Genomic DNA, 26778 nt, shown 5'->3' with positions numbered 1-26778 from the left:
TGAGGGAGGAAAATTTAAGAAAGGCACATAGTTCTGCCTGAGATAGAAAGGACTTTCTGACAAGGAGTGTTATTCAAGAGAAGGATGGAATCCCTAGGGAAGTTATGACTTTCCCAACACTAACAGAGGCCAAGTGGAAGCTAGCTGACAGCTTGTTGGGCCGTCTGTGAACTCTCCTCTGCTGCTGAAAGTCCATAGCTCTATGAATATAAACCAGCTCTTAGATGGGAACCCCCGCCTCCAATTAAGATATGGAGGTTGAGGAAAAGCCCTTAACTTAATAAAGGGAAACGTCCCAGAATCTGGCTGTACAGGCAGGATGGGCTAAATGACCTCTGGGTCCGGCTCCTAAGAACAGCCAGGGCGGACTTAGCTTATCCAGGCTTCTTTGGAGCCAAGGAGCCTCAGGAGAGAAGAAGGTGGGAGCTGAGGCAGAGAGAGCATGAGATCCAGGAGCCTGCTTGCGATTCCCAGCGAAAGCCTCACCGGGCAAATGGGGTAAGACCCCAAGAGAAGCTGGCATTGGGGGATAGGGCCTCCTTCCCTGGGATCAGAAGCCTCTGCCCCTTTGGCACCAACCTGGGGAGCCTGGGGGGAAGCGGGGAGAAAAGAAAGTGGGGCTGGGGAGGCCAGAATCTCATTTCTCTTGAAGGCCTGAGGCAAAACTTCAGATCTGACAAAGAAAGCCCTTTCCTTGCATCATCCTCTGTAATTACAACTCCTTAATTGCGAGGATATTTCTAACAGTAGCTGAGCTGTCTAGGGCAAGTAGCCAGGACAGCTGCAGGTGTCAATTCCTGGAGTCTGGTGGCGTCTACACATGCCAAGAGAAACAGAGAGCTGAAGCAATGGGTCGTGTTCCTCAGTGGGGCCCCAAAACATGTTCACCAGACAGGGCCTTCAATCTGTGGGGAGAGAAGACATGGGAAGATGGGTAGGACAGAGGCTCTTGGCCAGCCAGTGGAGGCTGAGATGTTTGCTAAGATTTTGCTCCAGCCATCACTGGATTTTAGGGAGAGTCAGTGCGGCATAGAGCAGCGGGCTGGAGAAAGAAAGAGCAGGGTCCAAATTTTGCCACAGGATCATGGACCAACAAGCATTTCTGAGCTTCCATGGCTGTCCCATAGCAAGCACTTTTAAAAGGCTCATTGACTGACTGACCTCAAGGAAGTGTCCAAGAGTGGGATCAGCCTCCATCCTCTTGGGGAAGTTCAGCTCCCTGATGTGGTCATGTGCCACTTGGAGGCATCTTAGAGGTCATCTAGTCAGACTGTTGAGAAATGGGGAAACTGAGGCCCATAGCAGGGAAGTGACTACACCAAGGTCACACAGAAAAATGAAAGAGCTAGGATTTGAACCCAGATCCCCTGACTCCAATCTTTCACTCTCTCCCCTATAACACAAAATCAATCTATAAGCAGTTTGGGTCTTGCCCATGGTCGAGACATACCTGAGACACGAATAAAAGAGGGGAAATATAGCTGAGCTCGGCACTGTGGGATGCTGAGCAGGAAGGGCTGGGTACCAAGGAGTCAGCAAAGCTCATATTCTGTTGTAGAGGCAGGGAGGTCAAAGGGCTTCTGGAGAACCAGATGCCATTGGTGTCAGGTGCCATGCTGGTTTGGACTCCTCACACTAGCTGGACTGTCAGCTGAGAGTCCAGAGAACTGCAGAGCATAGGTCATGCAATAGAAGTGGGATTTTTCCTAACCCAATGTCCTTCCTTCCTTCCTTCCTTCCTTCCTTCCTTCCTTCCTTCCTTCCTTCCTTCCTTCCTTCCTTCCTTCCTTCTTTCCTTACTTCTCTTCCTTTTTTTCTTTCTTTTTTTCTTTTTCATCTATTTATCATCTATCTATCTTTCTGTCTGTCTATCTATCTATCTATCTATCTATCTATCTATCTATCTATCTATCTATCTATTGATCTATCTGCCTGTCTATCTATTGTCTTTAGATTAAAGTGATTTTGATGGAAGGAAGTTGGGAAGGTGGGGCAGATAGAATATCACCAATGAGTGGGTCATTTTCTTCCCACGGGCTAGAAGTAATGTTCGCCCTAGCTCATTCTCTTCAAAACCTTGTAGCCTCTTGTCCTGTGGTTAGAGCCATGACCTGGAGACATCCTGCCCTCCTTAGCTAGCTGCTAACTTTCTTGTGTGTTTGGTGTTGAAGGCCAAGTTGTCCTGTTTGGGTCTTGGAGGGAAAGCCAGGGCTCTACTGAAGGCTAAATCAGATGGGAGCCCACACTTGAGAGTCTCTTGGTGGAGTGGGAAAGGTAATCCCGCCACAGTCTCCTAATGCAGATAGGAATCTGCTCTCTGTGCATCTGGGGCACTGGGTAATCTGACATTGTCAGGATCGATGTATCTGAAAATCACAGCTGATCCCTTTCCTTTCTTGGCAGCCCATTGGAAACCAAAGTCATAGTATCCTGGTTGTTCTGGGGTAATATGAAACTCCAGGGGAAAAGAACTCAGAGATGGCGCTTGAGGCCAGGAATCCTTTTTTCTCGGTCTCTGGCACGGATTCTCTGAGTGGTCGCAGGTGTAAGTCATTGATGCCTCAGTTTGCTTTCCTGTAACAATGGTCAGCAAGAATGAGAAATGATCAGCCTTGAGCCCTGCAGACAGATCTGATCCTCCCAAGGCTGATTCTGGTCAACAGGCCGGGGCATTGCTCCCATCTCCCTGCTCCCAGGGGAGGGGTTGTACCTTGTCTGGGACATCACGAGGAGGACATGGTCAGTCTCCCTCTGTGCCACCAGTGTATCACAGCCTGGCTCTTTCTACTTTTCCAGGCTTATCCTTGACTCTCCTCTACAAGCCACTGACTCTGACCTTGCTGTCACACACACACACACACACACACACACACACACACACACACACACACACACACTCTCCATCTCCCAACTTCGAACCTCCTGTTGGCTGTCCTCTCCGCCTGGGCTGATCTCCCTCCTTACCTCCACCTCTAGACTTCCTGGCTTTCTTCAAGACTCCGCTCACATCTACCTTCTACAGGTATCCACCCCTCTATCACCCCACCCCTCCACTGCTAGTGCCTTCCCATCTGAGATCACCTTCCGCGCTTTGGTATTCCCAGTGCTTAGCAAAGTACCTGGCACATAGTAGGTACATCATAAATGTTGATTGACCAAAGGACTGTGTTTATAGCTAGTTTATTTACACAGCTGTTTGCATGTTGTCTCCCTCATTAGACCAAGAGCTCCTCAGGGCCTTTCTGTGTGTACTCAGCACATAGTCTAAAGCCTGGCACATAGTAGGTGCTTAATGCTTGCATATTGACTGTCTGATTAACTTTGAAATCTAGAGGCTTTATCTGCGGTTTTGTAGAAAAAAATCTTGGATTTAGATTAGGGGGAATCTGGGTTCAAATCCCAACTCTGTTATTTACTCCCTGGCTGCTTCAGCCAAGTCACTTTTCTCCAAATTCCATTTCAGTTTCCTCTTCTGTCAAATGCAGGGGTTGGATTGGGCAGACTCGGAGGTCCCTGTCATCCCCAAATCCATGGTCCTGACAGCCTGTCTCCTCAATTTGATTGTAAGCTCGTCAAGGGCAGAATGGGTGTCAGTTAGCTCAAGCATCACCTTTTGCCTGAGGCCTTTCCTGAGCCCCAGCTCCTAGGGCCTCCCCTGTCTCCAGTTATCAGTACTTAGGGCTTTATTTTCTTTATTTGTATACTGGAATGTAAGCCCCTTGAGGTCAGGAACCAGTTTGGTTTTTTTTTTTTTATTTCATTTTTACCCCCAGTGCTTAGCACAGAGCCTGGAATATAAGAAATGCTCATTAAGCCATTCCTTCATTCATTGATTCACTTACTCTGGACTTACAGACGTCCACATTGTCTCCTCTGCTAGAAAGCAGGTTTCTTGAGGACAGGGACTGTTCCAGTCTGTCTTTGGTATCCTTAGCACCACGCAGAGTGTATGGCGCGTTGGCAGAGTGAAGAAAACAGCTGTTATTTGGCTGATCCGCAAAGGGCTGAGTGCTGACTACTCCAAGTCCTCTTCTGATTTCTCCCAGTGACAGGGCATGACCCAGGTCTCAAAGGCTCTTCTAGTGGAGCTGAATCTCTGGCAAGACCTTATCAGGTTTGAGAACAGTGAGCTGACTGCTGTCTGAGGACTGCAAGTGCAGACCCACAGGCTGGTGATGTCTGTCTTTCTTTCTTTCTTCCTTCCTTCCTTTCTCTCTTTCTTTCTTTCTTTCTTTCTGTCTGTCTGTCTGTCTTTCTTTCTTCCTTTCTTTCTTTCTTTCTTTCTTTCTTTCTTTCTGTCTCTGTCTCTCCCTTCCTTCCTTCCTTCCTTCCTTCCTTCCTTCCTTCCTTCCTTCCTTCCTTTCCTTCCTTTAGTTCCTTCCTTCCATCCTTCCTTCCTTCTTTCTTTCTTTCTAATGAGTTACAAATTTTCTCCCCATCTCTACCCTCCCCCCAACCCAAGATATCATGCATTCTGATCACCTCTCTCCCCAGTCTGCCCTCCTTTCTATCACCCCACTCCATCCCCCATCCCTTTTCCCTTACCTTCTTGTAGGGCAAGATAGATTTCTATACCCCATTGCCTGTATATTTTATTTCCCAGTTGCATGTAAAAACAAGCTGCTGAGTGGGCTTCAACATGAGGCAACCTCAAAGTTGGAGGCAGGATGTCCAGAGGAGATCCCCTCCAGTAAGGGAGGAAGGGGGTGATGAGGAGACAGAAAAAAAAGAGGAGGGGGCTCTTTCTGGTCTAGGCACAGATCAGGTTGCAAGGTATGGAGTGAGGGCAGCTAAGTCCGTAGAATGGTGGAATATGGGAGCTGAGAGACAACTGGAGCCTTGGGATGGTCTCCTAGAGGATCCTGGAAGCACCTTAGAGACTCACATAGAATGCCCCATGAAATTTGATTTGTTTATTTAGTCCCATTTCAAAAGAAACAAGCCGGCCTCATCTGGGAAGTGGGTTTCCCAAATCACACTCAGCTTTACTGGGCAATAGCAGAGGGTCTCAGGAAGGCTGATTCCATTCCTGTGCCTCACTTTGTTCCCTTGGCCCCCTTTCGCTCTGAGACCCGCCTGGGTGGGTCCACCAAGCCTCTCTGTTCCCCCTGTGCCTTCACCTGCTGTCTCCCTAGGCCTGGAATATTGAAGGCTCTAAACAGGCATGGAATGCTCCTTGGGCCGCTTGTTCTCTGGACAATAGGAGAAGGGCTGGCTTGTTTACTGAAATGTTCCAAAGCTCAGGACTTCCAGGAGGTCCCGGCTGTTGGCCATGGAGCAAATTGTCTGCTGTACCTAATCAGTGAATAAGAGAAGACAGCAGCTCCTAATTTCTGAAAAGAATGAGCCGTTTCCCCACTTGGCTGGCCAGGCCGAGTTGGGGCACAATGGGCTGGGGAGATGGGTCAAGGAGCTGCTCCCAGTCCTGGATTGATTCCACGTGGCCAGGAACCTGGGGAAGGATCTTTGGCAAGCTTTCATCCCAGGCTCAGGGTCCCTTCCAAGTCCTAGTGTTGACACAAGTAAATTGGGTGCCTCTTGGCTGAGCTTTAGTTAGAACCCCCCCCCCCCGCCCCTCCCGCCAAGAACTCCCTTTGTACTTCCCAGGCACAGAGCTACAACTAGGGTGGGGAAGTTGGAGCATTGCCCAGGGCACCAGTATTTAGAGGGTGCTGACAGTACTTCCATTCCTCCATCAGCATAGCAATGATTGAGATTAGCACTAATAATGAGTTAGGAGAGGATGCTTGAGATGGTAGCCTCCTCCCCTGACTGGTCCAATTCTGTTCCCTCCCTCTGCCTCCCCAGCTCAGCTGTCTCAGAATCTCTGCTTGTCCCTTGTGAGTCAAGGTCCTGGGACTTCTATCTACCCCAATAAGATTCTGGGTTTGGGGCTTTCTCCTCTCTGTTCCTCAATACAATTGGGTCTTAAAAAGTTGATGTAGAGTGTGTTTCCTGCTTCAGGTTCATCTTACAATGTTCACCCTGGCTGCCATGTCTGGTGACAACTTTGAAGTTCGCCCTGGCTGCCATGTCTGGTGATAACTCCAAAGTTCACCCTGGCCACCATGTCTGGGGATAAGTCTGAAGTTCACCCTGGCCGCCATGTCTGGGGATAACTCTGAAGTTCACCCTGGCCGCCATGTCTGGTGGTAGCTCCCAAGTTCACCCTGGCTGCCATGTCTGGGGATAACTCTGAAGTTCACCCTGGCCGCCATGTCTGGTGATAACTTCGAAGTTCACCCTGGTTGCCATGTCTGGTGACAACTTTGAAGTTCACTCTGGCTGCCATGTCTGGGGATAACTCTGAAGTTCACCCTGGCCACCATGTCTGGTGATAACTTTGAAGTTCACCCTGGCCGCCATGTCTGTTGGTAGCTCCCAAGTTCACTCTGGCTACCATCTCTGGTAATAACGTTGAAGTTCACCCTGGCCGCCATGTCTGGTGACAACTTTGAAGTTCACTCTGGCTGCCATGTCTGGGGATAACTCTGAAGTTCACCCTGGCCACCATGTCTGGTGATAACTTTGAAGTTCACCCTGGCCGCCATGTCTGGTGGTAGCTCCCAAGTTCACTCTGGCTGCCATCTCTGGTAATAACTTTGAAGTTCACCCTGGCCGCCATGTCTGGTGATAACTTTGAAGTTCACCCTGGCCGCCATGTCTGGTGGTAGCTCCCAAGTTCACCCTGGCTGCCATGTCTGGGGATAACTCTGAAGTTCACCCTGGGCGCCATGTCTGGTGATAACTTCGAAGTTCACCCTGGCTGCCATGTCTGGTGGTAGCTCCCAAGTTCACCCTGGCTGCCATGTCTGGGGATAACTCTGAAGTTCACCCTGGCCACCATGTCTGGGGATAACTCTGAAGTTCACCCTGGGTGCCATGTCTGGTGACAACTTTGAAGTTCACCCTGGCCGCTGTGTCTGATGGTAGCTCCCAAGTTCACCCTGGCTGCCATGTCTGGTGATAACTCCAAAGTTCACCCTGGCTGCCATGTCTGGTGACAACTTTAAAGTTCACCCTGGCCGCCATGTCTGATGGTAGCTCCCAAGTTCACCCTGGCTGCCATGTCTAGTGAAAACTCCAAAGTTCACCCTAGCCGCCATGTCTGGTGGTAGCTCCCAAGTTCACCCTGGCTGCCATGTCTAGTGAAAACTCCAAAGTTCACCCTGGCTGCCATGTCTGGTGATAACTTCGAAGTTCACCCTGGTTGCCATGTCTGGTGGTAGCTCCGAAGTTCACCCTGGCTGCCATGTCTGGGGATAACTCTGAAGTTCACCCTGGGCGCCATGTCTGGTGATAACTTCGAAGTTCACCCTGGCTGCCATGTCTGGTGGTAGCTCCCAAGTTCATCCTGGCCACCATGTCTGGGGATAACTCTGAAGTTCACCCTGGCCGCCATGTCTGGTGGTAGCTCCCAAGTTCACCCTGGCTGCCATGTCTGGGGATAACTCTGAAGTTCACCCTGGCCGCCATGTCTGGCGATAACTCTGAAGTTCACCCTGGCCACCATGTCTGGTGATAACTTCAAAGTTCACCCTGGCTGCCATGTCTAGTGATAACTCTGAAGTTCACTCTGGTTGCCATGTCTGGGGGTAGCTCTGAAGACCCTAGCTAGGGCAGCGTAGAGTGGAGGTTGTAGTCCAAGGAGGGAGCCTTGAATCAGGAGGTGCCTTCCCAGGGTGTGCCCTCTCAACAGTTTGGGTCTTTGTCTTGGTATCAGCGCCCTGCACTGGCCCATTGAGGTGGGTGTCAACTGGGTTTTCTATGCCCCCTCTTGACTCAGCCTGGCCAAGGAACCTGTGGTCTAAAACACTATTCTCACCCTTCCTGGGTAGAGGAGGAGACTGGAGCCTTCTCCCCTTTGCAGCTGGCCTCCCTGACTCCCATCTCCTCCTCCAGATACCTCACGAAGGAGTATTTATTCTCAAGTTTGCTCTCTTGCTCAATAAACCATGGTAGCCACCTATCACCTCCAGGGCCAAAGACAAATTCCTTTGTTTGGAATTCAGTTCCCCCTCACAACTTGCTTCCAATCTACTTTTAAAGGCTTGTTAGACATTACTCTTTCTTTACTCACTCTTAGTTCCAAACAAAGGAGGTGGCTAGGTGGCTCAGTGGAGAGATCGAGGCTGGGAGTCAGGAAGACTTGAGTTCAACTGGGAGCTCAGACACTTTCTAGCTGCGTGTGCGATCCTGGGCAAGTCGCTTCATCTGTTTCCCTTAATCTACTGGAGAAGGAAATGGCAAACCGCTCCAGTGTCTTTGCCAAGAGAACCCCATGGGCAGTATTAGTGTGCCAGGGTCCGTGGGATCACGAGGAGTTGGGCACAACTGAACCGCAACAAGTTCCAGATAAACTGGTCTTCTTACTGTTCTTCACATGTAAAATGCCATCTCCCCCCTCCAGGCCTTTATATGTCACCTCCTACTCCTACTCCTCCTCTGTCCCCTAGGATTCCCAGCTGCCATTGAAGCTCAGCTCTGAATATCCCTCTTGTATCAAGATCATCTGATTTCCACCATCCCCCCACCTTGTTCATTTAACTATTTTTTCAGTTTTAAAAATCTATTTCTCCTGTCTGTCTTCCCTCAATTATTTGGGTGGGGGGGGGGGAGAAGAAGAAGAAAGAAAGAAGAGGAGGAAGAGGGGGAGGAGGAGGTGCACAGATTCTTTCCTTTGTGTCTCTGCACCACCAGAGTCCAGCACAGTACTGGGCACATAGTAGGTACTTCACAAATGCTTAGGATCATAGGTAAAGACTGGCCATTCTGTCCAACTCCCTTCATCACAACTGGGGAGGCCCAGAGAGGGAGAGGGACTAGACCAAAACCTCCCAGAGAGTGAAGGAGGAGAGCCGGAATGGGGGGATTGGTTGACTCACTCTCTCCCACCTCAGGGGTCTGCCCAGGAGCTCAGCCTTACTCCACAGCAGTTGGGCCTGCTCCTGGGGGGAGGGATGCCCACTTCAAGGCAGCTCTGTCTGGAAGGGGAGTCACCTGGCCTATCAGTGATGTCCCAGCTCTTGGGCCAGACAGGAGGCCAGAGCCTGGAGGCTGGAGGCCAGCCTGATTCTGTTCCTGCTCTCCCCACTCCCCATTCTCCTCCATCTGTGCTTGCTCCCTGGCCCTCCAACCTCCCTTCTTCTGGGAGGGATCCACCTTCACCCTATTGTTGGACATTTAGACTCTAGCAGACGAGTTTATGGATGGCAGAAAAGTAGGGGTGAGGATCTGAAAGGGATAAAGGTTTGGAGGTGGGGGTACTCAAGATTTCACATTTATGCATGGGGTCAGATAACAATATGCTAAAATATAAGTATTAATAATTGTAAATAAAAATATAATAAATGAAAAATCTTGTCTTTCCACCAACTTAAGAACATCAGGGTCTCCTGGGCCAGGGGGCTGCAACCTTGGGGAGGGTATGAGGGTCCAAACGCCAGACTGGGAGTCCCCACTGTCTCCATCTCTGTCTCAGCTGAGGCCCGGAGCAGCAGGGGCCTCCAGGAGCCCGGGGGAGTCAGCTCAGACCCCCAAAGAGGCCCTGAGCACCGACTTCTCTCTCTGTGGAGCAGATTGAGGATTGGGGGTACCCCTAGGAGAGCTGATTCTTAGGGGACCCCAGCCCCAGAAGGAACCCTCCCACCTCTGGCTTTGTACCCGGCCCCCCTGACCAAAGCCCAAGGTTCTGATTTGAGATTCTCAAATAACTCTGTGTGTGTCTCCTCCCTTCCCCCTTCCCCTGCAGAGCGCCCCTCTCTCAATGAGAAAGTAAGCCTCTGAGGCCCTTTGGAAACATTTTAAAGCCAAGGAGGGAGGGAGGGAGAGAGGGAGGGAGGGAAGGAGGAAAGGCCCTAGCCCTCCTGGAATCCCAGGGCCAGAGCCCCTCCACATTATTTCAGCGGTTAATTAGCAATGAATGCCTTCCTTTGGGAATTGGGTGAAGGGGGATAAAAGAGGAAGGCTGGAAGACAGACATAACAAGCAAGGGCTGGGGGGAGGAGGGGAGGCGGGGCGGGAGGGGGATGGGGGGCCGAATGGGTGGCTTATCAAATTCCAGGAATACCAGACCCCTGGGAGGAAGGGAGGGAGGGAGGTGATGCTCTGATCTGGCCTGCCCTGCCCTGCCCCTGCCGGCTGGGGGGGTGAGGGCTGGAGGGGGGAAAGGCGGGGAACCCATTTGTTGACACCTGTTTGAAAGTCTGGGAAGAGGGAGGCCTGGAATCCAGCAGGCTGGAGAGGCTCAGATGGAGCATCCCCTCGGAAAGGTGGAATCCCTGGTCCTTTGGGGGCAGGGAGGCCTCAGTGTAGACAGTAAGTAGTGGGAGCTTTCTTGGGGCATGTTTGTCCCAAATATGAAACTGCAGCTGGAGACCCTGGCTGGGCCCAGAGGGGGCCAAGTTGGGGGGATGTACATGTGGGGGGGAGGTGGTGGAATAAACGAATGAATCAATGAATGAACGAACAAATGAATGAACAAAAAGGCATTATTTGCCATGTGCTGGTTGTCATAGGTGCTGGGAAGAGGAATACAGAAATGTGAGGAGTCCCTGCCCTCAAGGGGTTTATACTCTAATGGGAGGAAAAAACAAAGTGGGGCACGGTGGGGGGGCAGGATGTGAGAGGGACCAAAGGGGAATAGATTGTTGAGATACAAGGACAGAATTGGCCCCAACCCAGCCCATTCTCTAGATACTTCTGAGGATAGTAAAGTCCCTACCAAGGCCAGGGACCCAACACAGAGTTAGCTCTGGATGTCTTTGCCCAGGGGCTGCTGGGTCTCAGAAATGGTTCTGGAGCCCAGTTATCCTAAGCACAGCCCCGTGACTGAGTGAAGGCTGCAGGGGTTTCCTACTGTGGATGGAGGATTTCTAGAAGAACCTCGGCAGGTACTGAGAAGGCAGAAAAAGTAGGGTCATCATATATTTGGAGAGGTCCTTAGAGGCCAGCGATTCACAGCCTGGAAAACTGACCCAAAGAGAGGAAGGTGACAGACAGTGATGATGGCAGGATTTGAACCCAGGTTCTGACCCAAAGCTCACCCCACTATACCACACGCTGGTGCCATTGAAGTTCTGAATTTTATCCAAATTCCTGGAACAGAAAGCTGAGGCACGGGGTTCCTGGCCTGCCTTGGAGCTGGCTGGTCCTTGGGTTCCATAGGCAGAGATTCAGCTCATGAGGCTGCAGGACTCCAGGTTTCTAAATGGTACCTAATAGAAGATGTCCTTCGCCTTCATGCTCCTGGGATCAGTTGGTCTTGAGGACCTTTGAGGTCTCATTCGGTGCCGTTTCTGTGGTGACACCTTGCAACTCCATGAAGGTTTTAAAAAAACCCAAAACCCCTCAGGCTGTGGCTGCTAATAGATGTCTAACAATGGGCTCTCAAAAGTGCACATATAACACACTTTTAAGATGAACCTGCATTAGTAATATTTTCTCCAACCCATTCTTAAGTGTCAACAATCGACAATTCAGGAAGTCAGCCCTGATTTGTGAGGTCTGCTCATTTCAAAGGTGCTGAAAATTTAACAATCGGCTGCAGCCATAGAGGCCACTCCCAGCAGACTCTGGCTTCAAGAACACACAAAGCACATAGAGAGCAAACATATGGTAACCTTGGTGGGTGGGGGGAGCCAGCAGCAGCAGAAGAGGGGTCTTAACTGGGGCCTGTGAAGTCAGGAAATACTTGGATGACTGGATTTCAATATACTCTGTTTCCTGGTAGTCCTATGTGTCTTATTATGCAATTTGGAACGTGATTCTGAGAAGGGGTCCTGAGGCTTCATCAGACTGACTGGCCAAAGGGTCCAGGACCCCAAAAGGCTTAAGAAACCCTGTGCCAGAAGGACCGGGAAAGGCCTGAACTGACCTTTATTTTTTTCTTAATAGTATTTTATTTTTTCAAATTCCACATAAAGATAGTTTTTAATATGCACTTTTACAAATAGAGTGAACTTTAAATGTTACGGGGAGGGTTCCAAGAGATGGAGAGAGTACATTCTAGGCATGGGGGCCAGCCAGTGCAAAGGCCCGGAGGTGGGAAATGATAGTGATCATAGCTAGCATTCATATCATGCTTAAAGGTTTATAAAGTGCTTTATGCATATGATCTCATTTGAGCCTCATTTAAGCCCATGTGGTAGGTGTTCTTGCTACCCCTATCTTATAGATCAGGAAACAGGCAGGCAGAAGTGAAGTTACTTACCCAGGGTCACACAGAGAGTAAGTGCATGAAGCAGGATTTGCACTCAGAGCTCCCTGACTCCAGGCCCAGCACTGTATCCACTGTGGCATCATCTCACTGCTTCATGGACTGGCCATCTCTCTGTCTCTCTACCTCTTGTCGATAGGTTACCACCGATAACGACCACTGATGGTAACCACGAGCTAGGCCTCAGCCTCTTCCGTGACTTGGGGAGGATCTGCTCAGGCCTCTGCCTTTGTCTGGGTTTGTTGGCACATTGCTCGTGCTGCTTCCATCACCGTAAGCTGGTCCCAGGTTTCTTTCCAACCTAACGCTGTAGCGTACCCTGGGACCCCAGGGAGTGTGGATGTATCCAGGAGCTTTGAGGGCAGGCCCGCTTTACCGGCAGTGGATCAAGGGTCTTCACCTCACAGAGGATAGGGAAGGGGACTTGTAGACTACGGACAACCAGAGCTAAAGGAGATTTTAGGGCGGTCTACCCCCATTCTACAGAGAGGAAAACTGAGCCCTGTAGAGAGAGGGAGCCTTGACCAGAGTCCTCCATAGGGTCACAGTGGAAGTCCAGAATCTCTCTGTGACAGCTCAGTGCTTCTAGATGCCTGCTATTCATCGCTAAAACAGGATCTTTTCGAAGATTTGCCAGGCCCCAGGAGAGGCCCTGGGGCTGGGTAAGGAAGGAGAGGTTCCTAGCCTTCAGGGATCTCCCCATCATAAGGACATGGGGGCAGAGATTCAAGCTGGATGGGACCCGGGGATGACCTCTTCCAACCTCTTCGTTTTACACACGCGGCAGTGGAGCATAACAGTTAGTGCTCTGCTTCAGCTCAGGACCTCCAACAGGTCCCTTCATTTGAAAAGGAGGGATGATATTATGATCACCTGCCTCCAGGGGAGCCTCACCATCCATAAAGTACCAGAGAAAGGCCAGAGCTCAGCCCAGTGACATTTTGTAGGACAGGGAGACCCAGATGGGGCAAACGATTGGCCCATGTCAGCCAGGTTCGAGCTTGAGCCTCTGATTCCAAACTGAATCCCCTTGGAGAAACACACGGAATCACCGTCTCCAATGAGCACAAGCAGGAAGCAACCGAGCCCCAGAGGACAGAACAGTCACAGACTGTCCAGCCAGGAGCTGCTGTCCAGGCTCTCTCCCAGGCTGACCTCTCTCAGCCCGGGTTGGGGGCTGGGGGGAGGCTTCTCTCAAGAGGGCCCTGTTAGGTGTCACCCCTTGTTCCCAGGAGATAGATGGCCCAGAGGGAATCCTCCCGACACACAAAGGGGTTGGGACAATTTACATGCCACCTTATCTCCAAAGTCACCCTTAATTTAAGCTTCAGAGAAACAAAAAGAGAGCAGGCTCATCTCTGTGGGAGCTGACTCTGGGACATCCATCTCCTATTGTCAGCCAGGGCCAAATTGCCTCCTCTCTGGGAGGGCTCCTGGCTTTCACTGATTACCTATTGCCCAAATTAACTGGGAAGCGCTTTTGTTTGCCAGATTCCAGAGGATTAGGCAAAATCCGCAGGACTGAGAATCCCGGGCCTTCTGAGGCTGAGCCCCTTTCTCTGGCCAGGGGACAAAGGCCCGGGCCCTGGCCCCAGATGTGGGGACCCAGGGCAAAGCTTGGACAAGGCCCATTCCTGGGCCAGTGCTTAGCTAGGCCCATGTTAGCTAGGGACAGAGGAGACCAACCCCCAAACTCCCCAAAGCTCAGCAGCCTCTCACTTCCTACCGAGTCAATTCTCCTAGAACGCCCCAGCAAGCTAGGACTTACCTTTGCCATCTCTCTTATTAATGCTAATATCATAGAGGCCGCATTTGAACCCAGGTCCTCTGACTCCTCGCCACTGTATTACATTGTCTTTGAAGTTCTCATGTTTGTTATTTCTCGTGGCACAATAATATTCCACATCGTACACATTAAATAAATGCTTCTTAATTGATTGGTTACATTCTTATGTCATGGCTTGTTCAGCCATTCCCTGGTCAATGGAGCTTCACTTTGCTTCCAGTTTTTCTGCTACTGTGCCAAGTCATCTGATTCATTTTTAGAGAAATTAAATTATTCCCTCATTCAAGAATTTACCTAAGCTTAAATATCTTTCTGGGAAGACCAGTCGATTCTCAGAAGAGTTAACAAGGCCCTGCACTGCTCTAGGGAATGAACGAGGCTGGAGGGGCTGGACTTTGAGATCTCAGCCTTCTTCTTGAAAGGTGCCCCTGCCCTCATTTGATCTGACGATGTGGGGGCAGCATCCTTCCCTTCTTCCTCCTGCCTAGAGCCGTATGTGCCTGCTTCCCTAGTAAGCATGGTCAGACACCCCCTTCCTGCCCCCTGGTTGGAGGCAGGCTGGGGATGGGAGATGAGATGGATGTGAGCTGCTGTCCAAAAGGCCCCCTGGCCATCTAGGGGCACACAGCCAGCAAGGGTCTGAGGCAGGACCCTTCCCAGCCTCAGCTTTCACTTACGCAAATGAAGATTAATAATAGCGCCTACCTTGTAGGCCTGTCAGCAGGATCCAAGGACATAAAGTGCTTAGGAAAGTTTGCTAGTATTATCATCATTGTTATAATAAATTTACAGTAAATAATACTTCAGTAATTGTTATATCTTATATAATTATAATAATAAATTAATACAATAAATTACTAACAAAACCCAAACATTTTTAAAGCACCTACTATGTGTGCTAACAATGGAAAGACAAAGGCAAAAAAAAAAAAAAAACAAGCTCCTGCCCTCAAGGAGGGCACCATCTAAAGGGGGATCCAATTTGCAACAATGAGGTAAGTTCAGTATGGTGGGGGGAAATGGGAGGTAATCTCAGAGGGGAGGTGCTGGGGGACAGAAAGAAAAGTGGCAGAATCCAAGCCCAAATAGGAGGGCGGAGAAGAGGGGGCATCAGGGGACAGGGCACCTCTAGGTAATTCTCTCCATCAGAGGGATCAACCCCCAGCCGAGCACAGCCTGAGACGGATGAAAATGTCACTGGGAAATATTTAGCAAAGTAAATAAAAATACCAGAAGCCATCGATGATGTTAACATGTGGTTTTCTAAGTCCCAACTTGCCGAGATCCTTCTGGACAGCTTAGAGACAGACCCTGGTTCTATTCGAGTCTGATGCCTTTGCTACAGAACGTGCTTCCAGACCCTGGATGTTGATGTGATGGAGGGAAGCCCCATCCCAGCTTCATGGAACTTTGGAGTCAGAAAAAGCCCCAGTGACCAGCAAGTCCAACCTGCCCATTTCTCAAGGTCTCCCCTGGAAACAAGGCAGAAAAGAGAAGGCAGCTGGGCTCCCAGGGTCCCCTGGGTACTGCTGAAGGTCTGACAGATTCTTGGGAAGGGAAGCCTTAGAGGCCATGAGGTGAGCTGGGGGGAGGGGGGGGGACTGGGACGGAAGGACCAGCTAAACGTTTGCCAAGGGGCTCCATTTCAAGTCAAAAACCCACAAAGTCAACAGTAATAAACATCTTTAAAGGGTGTTTGTGTATTTATGTTTGTATTTGTGTGTATGTGTTTGTATATGTGTTTGTGCGCATTTGTGTTTGTATATTTATGCTTGTGTGTATTTGTGTATATGTGCTTATTTGTGTGTTTTCGTATGTGTATGTATGTTTGTGTTTGTATATTTGTGTTTGTTGTGTGTGTTGCAGGGACAGGCCAGGAGGGAAGAGGTGCTTCCTTTCTTCCCCTCAAAGCCTTTTGCATAATTTGGAAAATTATACTGCGTATAAATCACAGTCCATCAACCCCGGGCAAACTAAAACTCCTAGCACTTCTGGGGAAACTGAGGTTACAGGCTGAGTCCCTCACTTACTTCTCTCAGCTAACAAGGAGAAAAATCCCAGCCACGCTTTTGTGTTCAACTTCCAGAAAGAAAGAGCTCTGGTTGATTATTCTGAGCACATCGGGAGGGAGCTTTACATCCAACCCCAAGGGTGAGGTCTGTAGGGGCTCTTTAGGCCATGGGGGTGCTGGGATGTATTAGACACTGGGGTGTAAAAAGAAAGTGGATTCAGGGAACGTCAGAGCCAGAGGGGCCCGAGGACTTGGAAAGTGAGATGTCGGGGCAGAGGGGCCCGAGGACTCAGAACATGGGGTGTGAGAGCCGGAGGGGCCCGAGGATGCAGAACGTGGGGTGTGAGAGCCGGAGGGGTCCGGAGGACGCTGAACGTGGCAGGACGCAGAACGTGAGGCATCAGAACTAGTTTTTAGGACTGTTCTCGCATCTGTTAAACAAGGCCTTGGGCTAGAACAAGGCAAGTCCACGTTCTGAGGCCCAGAGTCCAGAAGCCCCAGCGCCAGTACCGTGGTCTCGAAGGTCTGCTCCAGCTCTCCTGTCCCCGGGACCTTGCTGTGTTTGTGCAGTCTTTGGACAGGGGCTTTCTTTCTTCCTTGCTTCCAGTCTGGACTCTGCTGCTTAATCGGGGGAGGACTGATCCCCTCCTCTCCCCATCATTTCCTAACTCTGTGATGGGGGTGTAGGGGGTCTCCTTTCTGACCTCAGTCCATTTGCCCAGACTGCCGGCCTTTGCCTCAGGACACGAGAGAGCGCTGCCCAGCACTCTCCCAGTGGGGACCTTGTTCAATTGTCCCAGGAAGGGCTTAGCCAGGGAGGGTTTTTTTTTCCTCACCCTCAGTTTACAGATGGGGAAACTGATGCAAGCATCAGCACAATGACTTATCCAAGATCACCCCGTGGAAGAAGCAGAGGTCGAGCTAGGACCCAGATCTCCTCAGTCTTCCCCTGGGGATCTTTCCCTGACCCCGGGTTGCCAGGGGCTGAGAAAGGAATTCTGTGAATTCTTTGGCCTGCACAGATTCCTCCTGTCAAGTACAGACAGAGGGAGCTCCCCAAGTGCATCGGGGGCAGGCCTTGGTGTGGGAAGCCATTTCCCCACAGGATCGCAGGAGCTTGGCTTGTGTCCAGAGAAACAAACCTGGAGACTGTCCGATGTTCAAAGGCAGGGCCCTCTCCTCCTTTTGTCTACACTCCCAGTGGCTAGAATGGGGTATACTGTAGGAGCTTAATAACTGCTTGTTTCATCTACTGCACTTCCCATGATCTTATGACAGAGACTCTACCTCCCCTGGTCAATCTACCTTGAGAAGCATCCTGGCACCGGGTCTGGCTCTGGACTCCCAGGCAGGAAGACCTGGGGACAAATCGTACCTGTGACACCTGTGCCTGTGGGCCCCTGGGCAAGTCGTATAAGCACTCTGAGTCTCGATTTCCCCGTCTGTAAAATTGGATCATAACAGCCCCTGCCTAGCAGAGCATCTCAGACATAGAAGGTGTCACCGTCCCCCAGCACTCTCTCACTCGCAGCTTCTGCCCCAGCCAGAGTTAACCACAAGCCCTCTGAATTCAAGTGGCTGCCCCCCACCTTCCACCTCTGAAGGTTTTCTTAGCTGGCCCTCACCTCTCTGCTGAGTAAAGGAGCCTCAGACCCCAGATCTAGTGCTGGAAGGAAACTCAGAGACCATTGACCCCAACCCCTCATTCAACAAAGCAAACTGAAAGGGACCCGCCCAAGGTTGTAATCGGCATGTTCCATTTAAACTCAAGTTCTCAGATCGCAAATCCAGTGATCAGACACGTTGCCTGGGCCTCAGTTTCCCCTTCTATAAAATAGGACTGATTATAGCACTTACCTCCCACGGTGGCCACAAGACAACAGATATAAAGAGCTATGCACCAAGGTGGGCCGTGGTGGTGGTCACCCTCCTCTGGGCATCATCCGGCTGATCGAAGTCTTCCCTAAACTGGGAGCCAGAGCCGAGAAGACTACTCCACATGTTGTCTGACCAGGGCAGTGCACAGTGGGGCTTTTCCCTTTCTTGCCCTGGATGGCATATACTAGGTGCTTAACGAATGTTTATTGATCAATTGATCGCTATTGTGCTTCTCTGAATGCAGCCTAGGGAATCGTATTAAGCATTCAAAGTTTAACTCAGGCACAGCTTCTTTTCTCCCTCACTCTCTCTTCTTCCTTCCTTCCTTCCCTCCCTCTCTTCCTTCCTTCCTTCCTTCCTTCCTTCCTTCCTTCCTTCCTTCCTTCCTTCCTTCCTTCCTTCCTTCCTTCCTTCCTTCCTCCCTTAATAACTGCTTGTTTCATCTACTGCACTTCCCATGATCCTCCCTTCCTTCCTTCTTTCCTTCTCTCCTTTCTTCCTTCCTCCCTCCCTTCTTTTTTTCTTCCTTCCTTCCTCCCTCCCTCCTTCCCTCCCTTCTTTTTTCCTTCCTTCCACCTTCCAGTTACTAGCATCCTTCCTCCAGAATCAACTTATATTTCTTTAATATGTTGATGTGTGCTTGGTATCTCCCCCTCCCGCCTTCACTAATAGATGATCTCTTTCAAGTAGTGACTTTCATTTTATTATCTTCAAAGCTCCTGCACCTGGCACTGCCCAGCACATAGTAGGGGCATAATGATTGCTTGTTGGATTGGTTTGGAACTGGAGGGGACCTCGGAGGTCATCTAGTCTAAGCCTCTCATTTTGCAAAGGAGGAAGCTGAGGCCCAGAGAAGGCAAGGTCTTGCCCAAGGTCCCTTAGCTTGTACCTAGCTGGGGCTCAAACCTGGTTCTCCTGACTTCCAACAGCCTGCTCTTTCTATCGCACCAAGGTGACTTTCCATCACGCCCAGGTCTGCCTCTGGCCAGTGCAAATAGAAATAAAACTTTCATTAAAACCAGACTGAGTGAGATGGGGGTGGCCTGGGGGTCCCCCCCCTTCCCAGCCGGAGTATAAATAAGTATTTATGGAGCCTCCATTCTAGTCCTCACTCATGGCTCCCTCCCCAACGGATGGACCCCCAGCTCCTGGCCAAAGGCACTCTGGATTCCAGTGGGAGTTTCAAGGGAACCAGGAATCTTGGCACCTTGGCAAACAACAGAACTGGGGGCCACCAAGGCTCTCCCCCTCCCCCCTCCCAGGCTTCCCTTCCCCCTCCAACTTTTTCTCTTCAGGTATTTCCCAACACCTTGTAACTATTAAACAGCTGAGCCGAGGAGTTAAAAGGGCCCAATTTATTCTTCTGTGAGGCTCAGATCTGCCTCATTAAAGCATTCTCCTGGTGGGGGAAGGAGAGGAGGGGGGAGTGTCCAAGGGAGCCCACTGCGCAGCAGCCCAGCAGGCCGGTGCCTGGGCAGCAGAGCCCTGGAGTAGATTAAGTATCAACCCAGGTCACGTTCTCATGGCCCGACCCGAGTACCAACATTCCTCCAATTATTCAGGGCTACAGAGAGCGGCCTCTGCCTGGCTGAGCTGTATGTGGCACACGTGAGTGCGTGCACACACACACACACACACACACACACACAGCCTGATTAGGCTGAGCTTCCAACAAGGAGCCCCTGGTATTTCCCTCAGATGGAAAGAGGAATGGCATCTGGGGTGGGGGGAGGAAGGGGCCTGTTTTAGGGAGTGGGGGCCACAAGTGGGGCAGCTAGGGAAGGTGAGCTAATGACAGACCCTTCTCTTCTGCCCTGAGATTGTGTGTGTGTGTGTGTGTGTGTGTGTGTGTGTGTGTGTGTGTGTGAGAGAGAGAGAGAGAGAGAAAGACACACACACACACACATACATGCACACACACAAAGATAGGGAGACCCACAGAGACAGACACATTCAAAGAGATACCTGGAGGGTCTCACTCAATCAGATGTGGAAGAGATATTAAAAACCAAAAGCACCCTGCAGTCTTGGGAGTCTCTTTAGGACCAATCCAAATTTTTAATCATAGGGATTTCTCTAGAAGGAATCATCTTAAGCCATGTCTACAGCATCCCAAATCAACCAGGTGAAGGTGAAAAGCTCCAATCCTTTGTTCTCCTTGGTGGTAACATCTGAGGTGGGACTCACTGGATGCAGTCTAGCCACTAAAAGCTGCTTGTAAACGCATTTCATGAATTCATTCAACAGGCCCACAATGTGCCAGGCACTGCACAAAGGATGCCAACACAGGGAGAAGTGGCCCCTCTGAGATCATAACATCACAGATCTAGACACCTTAGAGAGCTCCCCTCCCCATCCCACTCAGTTTCTGAAACCACAACCACAACCAAATTAACCTCACCCCTGGACCCAGACAGGGTGAATCAAGCCTTTCCCCTGTGCCTCAGTTCACCTCCCATGACTCTCAGAGCCTCCTTGGGCACCGCTTCCCACATGGGGGACCATTCCCTTTAGAATGGAGGCTCTTTGGGGGCAGGCACTTAACAAATAAGGACCACATTCCTTCCTTTCTTTCTTTCTTTCTTTCTTTCTTTCTTTCTTTCTTTCTTTCTTTCTTTCTTCCTCTTTCTTTCTTCCTTCCTTCCTCTCTTCCTGCCTTCCTTCCCTCCTCCTTTCTTCATCCCTCCCTCCCTTCTTTTTTCCTTCCTTCCTCCCTCCCTCCCTTCCTTCCTTCCTCCCTCCCTTCCTTCCTCCCTCCCTTCCTTCCTCCCTCCCTCCCTTCCTTCCTTCCTTCCTTCCTTCCTTCCTTCCTTCCTTCCTTCCTTCCTTCCTTCCTACCTTCCTCTTATCCAATGTTTTATTTTTACACACACACACACACACACACACACACACACACACACACACACACACACACACCTTCCCGCCCCACCCTCCTCCTCCCCACTCCCACATTCCCAAACCTTTCTTGGACCCTCTCCTGATTCTGTGCCTTGCTCTCGGCTAATTCCTGCTAAGAGATTACCTGAAGATGCCCAGTGAGCTGATGAGGTATGACCCTACCTGGTCATTTGGGGTCAAAGGGTCCTCTTGGGGGTGGGGGAGGACCCACAGGTGTCTGGGGAATAGGAAGAATCACTGTACTCACTCTGGTTCTTCTCAGTGGTAAAGCCCCTTCTTCTCCCCACAGACCCAGGAGAGGGGAGCGTGAGGGCCCCAGGCCCCTGGCTTGTAGCTGAGGAATCTGAGACTTTGCCGCCAAGTCATCTATCCAAGATCACATAGCCAGTAAGGGTCAGAGGCTGGAGAGAACCCAGGGTCCAGGGTCCTCTGGTGTCGAATCTCCATCAAGCCTCAACCCATGTTTAGTAAGCACACGACTTTGTTCCAGGCTCTGGCCCTCGAGGGGCGTACATCCGAGGCTGCAGCCAAGCAGGGCAGGCACAGACCCGACACATCCAAATAAAAGCCTGAGGAGTGGGGAGGGGGACAGCTCTGGAAGGCAGAGGTGGGGGTGAGAGGGAGGGCAGGAAAGGCTGGTGTGGAAGATGAGCAGGATGGGCGGGGGTGGGGAGGTGGGGGAGCTGCACAGGCACAGCAATCAGGAGGCACAGACAGGGTTTCAGAAAGCTTGGGAGATTTGCTTGGAGTCACAGGGAATTGGCAAGAGGCAGGATTTGAACCCAGGTCATCTGACCCCGGGTTCCAGGCACTTTCTGTTGCGTCCTGGTTCTAGCATCAGCTCAGTTATTGGGCCGGGAGAGGAAAAGGAAAGCAAATGAGTTAAACAGCGCCTACAATTGTTATCTCGTTCCCTGGAGGTAAGTGCTGTCATTGTCGCCCGTTTCACAGTTGAGGAAACTGAGGCAAAGATAATTGAGTTGCCCGGGGTCACACAACTAGTGCCTAAGTCTGCATTTGAACTCAGGGCTTCCTAACCGGGCTGATGTTCTACTCACTGCGCCCTCTAGCTGCTTCTACTAAAGGGCCGCGTGACCCCAGGTAGGCCTCTTGCCGTCTTTGGGCCTCAGTTTCCCTATCTGTACAACGGGGGCTTGGGCTGGATGGTCTCTGAAGGTCCCTTCCCACTCAACCCCCCTGTGGTTCTTTGGAGCCCTCTGCTGTGCCCCGGCAGTCACCCACGCAGGTGGCGTCCAGCCAGCCTAGGATACTATTCGTCGGACACCTTTGAAGTTACAAAGACACCCCCAACATGGCTCTTGGCGCCTTGTAGACAACCCGGCATTGAGCGAGCATCTCTATCTATCAGCTGAGGTCCTGCTGACCCCAGCAGTGGGTCAGGGGTCATGTTTGTACATGGGTGAACCCAGGGGCCAGTGCCTCCTTTAATGTATGACCATCCAATCTGGGCCAGGGGAGCGGTGTGTGTGGGTGTCTGCGTAATTGGGATGGTCTTTGAACAGAATAACACAATGCTTGCTGTGCCCTGGGCCAGTCACGAAGGGGGAGGGCTGAAAGGAAAATAGACCTGAACCCTGAGGCACCCTGGGGACCTGGGGACACCTCGGGGCCTGGCATGTGCTAGCTCGCTCTTGGAAGATGGTGGACTCCAACTCGGTCTGGGCATTGAGGACAGGACCCCAGCAGGCAGGCTCAGAAGCGGGTCATCCAAAAGACTGGCTGGTCCTGCAGGCCTCTTGACCAGGGGAGGCTGCTGGGGCCACCAGGGAGCACACTCTGAGGCTTCTGCCTCTCTGTGTTCAATGTTTTCAGCATCTGAAGCTTCATCCATCCGGGGTCCCCCGACCACCACCAACGCAGACCCCAATCCCCAGGTAACAGAAGGGTAGTAACTCGAGAGCTGCTCCATACAAAAAGTCCACACCTGTGGCCAAACTGGTGGCGAGCCTGTCCAAGCTGCAAGGCTGAGCCTCCAAGGAGAGCATTGTGGGGGGCCCTTGCCAGAGCTTGGAGTCCACTGGCGATCCCTACTCCACAAGAGCCCAGGGTCACCTTGCTGCCTCTTCAGGCTCCTGGACTGGGGTAACAGGAGATCCTCCCCCCACCCGCAGCCCCTGCCTACAACACGGGCTGGGCTCCCTTCCCGGCCATGGCACCGGATGCACAGGTGACTTCACCTCTTAACATAGCAGTGTGCTCACTGTCTCCTCCATTAGATTGGGAGCTTTTGGAAGACAGGGGCTGGTTTGTCTTTCTTTGTAACCCTGGTGCTTAGCCTGGTGCCTGGCATATAATAGGTGCCTAATTGATGCTTGTAACTGACTGACTAGACACTTTCCAAGGGCCTTTCCCTCCCTCTATGATCCTGTCGGGTCCATAAACTGAACAATTCTGCTTCCAGGCTCTGGTCAGACCTGAGGCCTCTGGCCTCCAGAACTGTCCACCTTGCTTTGGAGACAGTTTCCTCTGGGTCTTAACAGGAAAGCGGCTGGCACCATGTGCTTTGAAGTGGGGGGAGGGTGGAGCCTCACCTCCTCCCTCACCCTTTCCTCCTTTCATGTGCCCCTCTCTCCCCCGACTTCCTTCCTCTTTGGTCAGAGTGACAAGGGTCATGGAATAGGCATTTTAGGACAAAGCCAGGCCTAGTTGGGGCAGGGGGTGGGGCGGGACAGGAGCTGCTGGACCCAGGTTCAAGCCTCAGCTCTGTGTGACCTTGGATGAGTCACTTCTCCTTTGGTGCCTCAGTTTCCCTATCTGTAAAAAGAGTTGGTTAAGTTAGATGATTTGGTAGGTATAGCCCCAGTGCCTGCATTCTAGAACATAGAATACAAGAATGTTGCAGTTTATAACCCACTTTACCTCCAGTCTCCCATTTACTCTTCATCAATCCTGGAATGGAGGAGTGCTAGACCTGGAGGCAAGACCTGGGTTCAGATTCTGCCTCAGGTCCTTACTGTGTGGCCTAGTGCCAGTCACCTCACCATTCTCTGCCTCACTTTTCTTTTCTGTAAGGTGGATGAGTTGGTCTTGAAATTCCCCTGTGGCTCTCAAGCTATGACCTCTACCTTATGGGGTTATTGGTTCTGAGTAAAGAGGAAGAAACTAAAGCTTGGATGGGGAAATGACCTACCCACAGCCACATAACCGTATGACACCAGCAGGCCCGGGTTCTAGGCTTTTGTCCATCATGAGCTTGCTGCGGGATTTGGGCAGACCACTGTGCGTCCCACCTCCCAGGGTTGTCCAGAGGCTTAAATGAGAAAACATGTTTTAAAAATGGATTGAGAGCCGGCCTGAATATTGGTTACCCCCTAAAAGTGAGGCATGTCAAAAGAAAAAAAAAGCATCAGACATGTAGATGCCGAAAATGTGACTCTTGATGGGCGGGGACGATGGATCTTTGCTCTGCGCACCAGCCATTTGAGAATCCTTCAGATCCAAAGAAAACCTTTTTAGTGCCTTTGTCTTCCCTCCACTCTGCGAGGACTCCCAAAGCTCTGGAGCATGCACACAGACTATGACCTTCCAGTTCCTACCATCCTTGTTGTTCAATCATTCAACTGTGTCTGACTCTTCGTGACCCTGTGGGCCACAGCACACCAGGCCCTTCTGCACTCACTATCCCCCTGTCCAAGCTCATGTTCGTTGCTTCCATGACACCATCCACTCATCCAATCCTCTGCCGTCCCCTTCTCCTTTTGCTTTCAATCTTTCCCAACATCAGGGTCTTTTCCAATGAGTCTTATCTTATCATCATGTGACCAAAATATTTAAATTTCAGCTTCATATTTGTCCTTCCTTGAATAGCCTAAATTCACTAAGGTATTCTCTGATTTGTTGTCCAAGGGACTCTCGAAAGTCTTCTCCAGCACCACAGTCCAAAAGCTTTGATTCTGTGCCTTTCTTGGCTTTCCTTATAGTCTGGCTCTCACAGCTGTAACTCACTACTAGAAAAACTACGGCTTTGACTGTGCAGACCTTTGTCAGAAAGATGCTGTCTCTGCTTTGTAGAATGCTGCCCAGGTTGGCCAGAGCTTTCTTTGCAAGGAACTTCACAGCTGCAGTCTGTCTGCAGCCATCTTTGAGCCCAAGAATATAAAATCTGACACTGCTTCCAATTCTTCTTCCTCTATTTGCCAGGAAGTGAGGGGACCAGTTGCCAAGATCTTTTTTTTTTTCCTTTTTGATGTTAAGTTTCAAGCCAGCCTTTACACTCTCCTCTTTTCAATTCTTCTTCTCTTTCTGCCATCAGAGTAGTATCATCTGCATATCTGAGATCGCTGATATTTCTCTTGGCAACCTTAATTCCAGCTTTTGGTTCATCCCACCTGGCATGTCACTTGATGTACTCTGCCCCAAAGTTAAATAAATTAGGTGACAATATATAGCCTTGCCACACTTTTTCCAAAATTAATCCAATCAATTGGCTTGATGTCTAGTTCTAACTCTTGCTTCTTGTCCCACATACAGGTTTCTCAGGAGTATGATCTGGTCCTCCCATCTCTTGGAGGACTTGCCACATTTGTTATGATTCACATAGTCAAAGGCTTTAGTGTAGTCAATGAAGCAGCAGTAGATGTTTTTCTGGAACTTTCTTGCTCTCTCCATAACCCAGTGGCTGCTGGCAATTTGGTCTCTAGTTCCTTTGCCTTGTCAAAAACCAACCTGCTCTTTTCATACTTCTTGGCTTACATATTGCTGAAACTTAGCTTGTAGAATCTTCAGCATAACCTTGCTGGCATGTGAAATGAACACAATTGTTTGGTAATTTGAACATTCTTTATCATTCTATGATCCTATACCTTGATATCCCGTTTCCTCCCTCTATGTTTTTGTGCAGGCTGTGCCCATTGCCTGACATGCCCTCCATCCTTACCTTCCCTGAGCAGAATCTTGAAGAATCTCTCTATTCCTTCAAGCCTCTACTTAGTCGCTACTCTCTACCCAAAGTTGGTCCTGATCCCCCCAGTTGTTAGGGTGGTCCCTTCTCTAGGTTTTGCTTTGTCTGTATTTTGTATGTATTTCTCTGGGCCTGTGACATTTTCCCAGTAGAATGTCAGTTTCTTAAAGGCTGGAGCTCTTTGATCTTTGTGTTTGTTACCACAGCACTGAAAACAGAGCCCAACAGTATCACAGCAGGCACTTCAGAGATGCTATTGGGGTGAACCAAGTGGAATTCTTATGCTTGCCTCTCCCCTTTCTGCCTTAATCCCCCGCACCCTGTTTCAGGTTGGGGAAAAGATGCAATCTGTTGAGGAAACCTAATATGGAAAGTAGGTAGGAATGAGAACTGGTATTACATCTGCCCATTTCCTGATGTTGTTCAGGGGCTTGGTGTGGAGGAGAGGGAAAATATAAAAAGTTCTATGTGAGCAAGCAAGGCTTTTTAGGCCTCAAGGTTGGGCTCCCGACCTCTCAGGCAGTCCATTGGAAAACCAAGGCCAGAAGAAGAAATGAAAGTTCATTCCGAGTATTCAGTTGTCAGGATTACTTGAGGGGTCCTTAAGGGGTGGAAGAGCGGGCCTTGGAGGCTCTTCTCTGGGAGGAGCTATAGAATATGAAGTAAATGGGCCACATGGGGCAGAGGACAATGGCCTGGATAGGTCTGGCTTTAGGGAAAACATCCCAGCCTCATTTTCTTCCCACTGAAAATGAGAGGGGTTAGACCAGATGACCACAAAGGTCCCTTCCAGCTCTGACCTTCTGCAATCCATGATCTATGAGCCATGCAAATGGGAATGATTTAAATGGAGAATGGGTGCACGACCTTGGCCTGTAACTAACTGGACAAACCAGCCAGGCTCTCATAGATATCACGTGTGCTTGCAAACTAACTCATCTTCCCAGTGACTTTAGTGTCCTGGAACTCCACTCTGGACAGAGATAAAAAGACCAGCTCATTCTCTCAGGTGGATCCAGGTGGTGCCCAATGAGCTTCCAATGAGCTGGTGAGGGCTAAGGAAG

The sequence above is a fragment of the Trichosurus vulpecula genome, chromosome 6 (assembly GCF_011100635.1).
Source record: "Trichosurus vulpecula isolate mTriVul1 chromosome 6, mTriVul1.pri, whole genome shotgun sequence".
NCBI classification, from domain to species: Eukaryota; Metazoa; Chordata; class Mammalia; order Diprotodontia; family Phalangeridae; genus Trichosurus; species Trichosurus vulpecula.
This window is presented reverse-complemented; position numbering follows the sequence as displayed.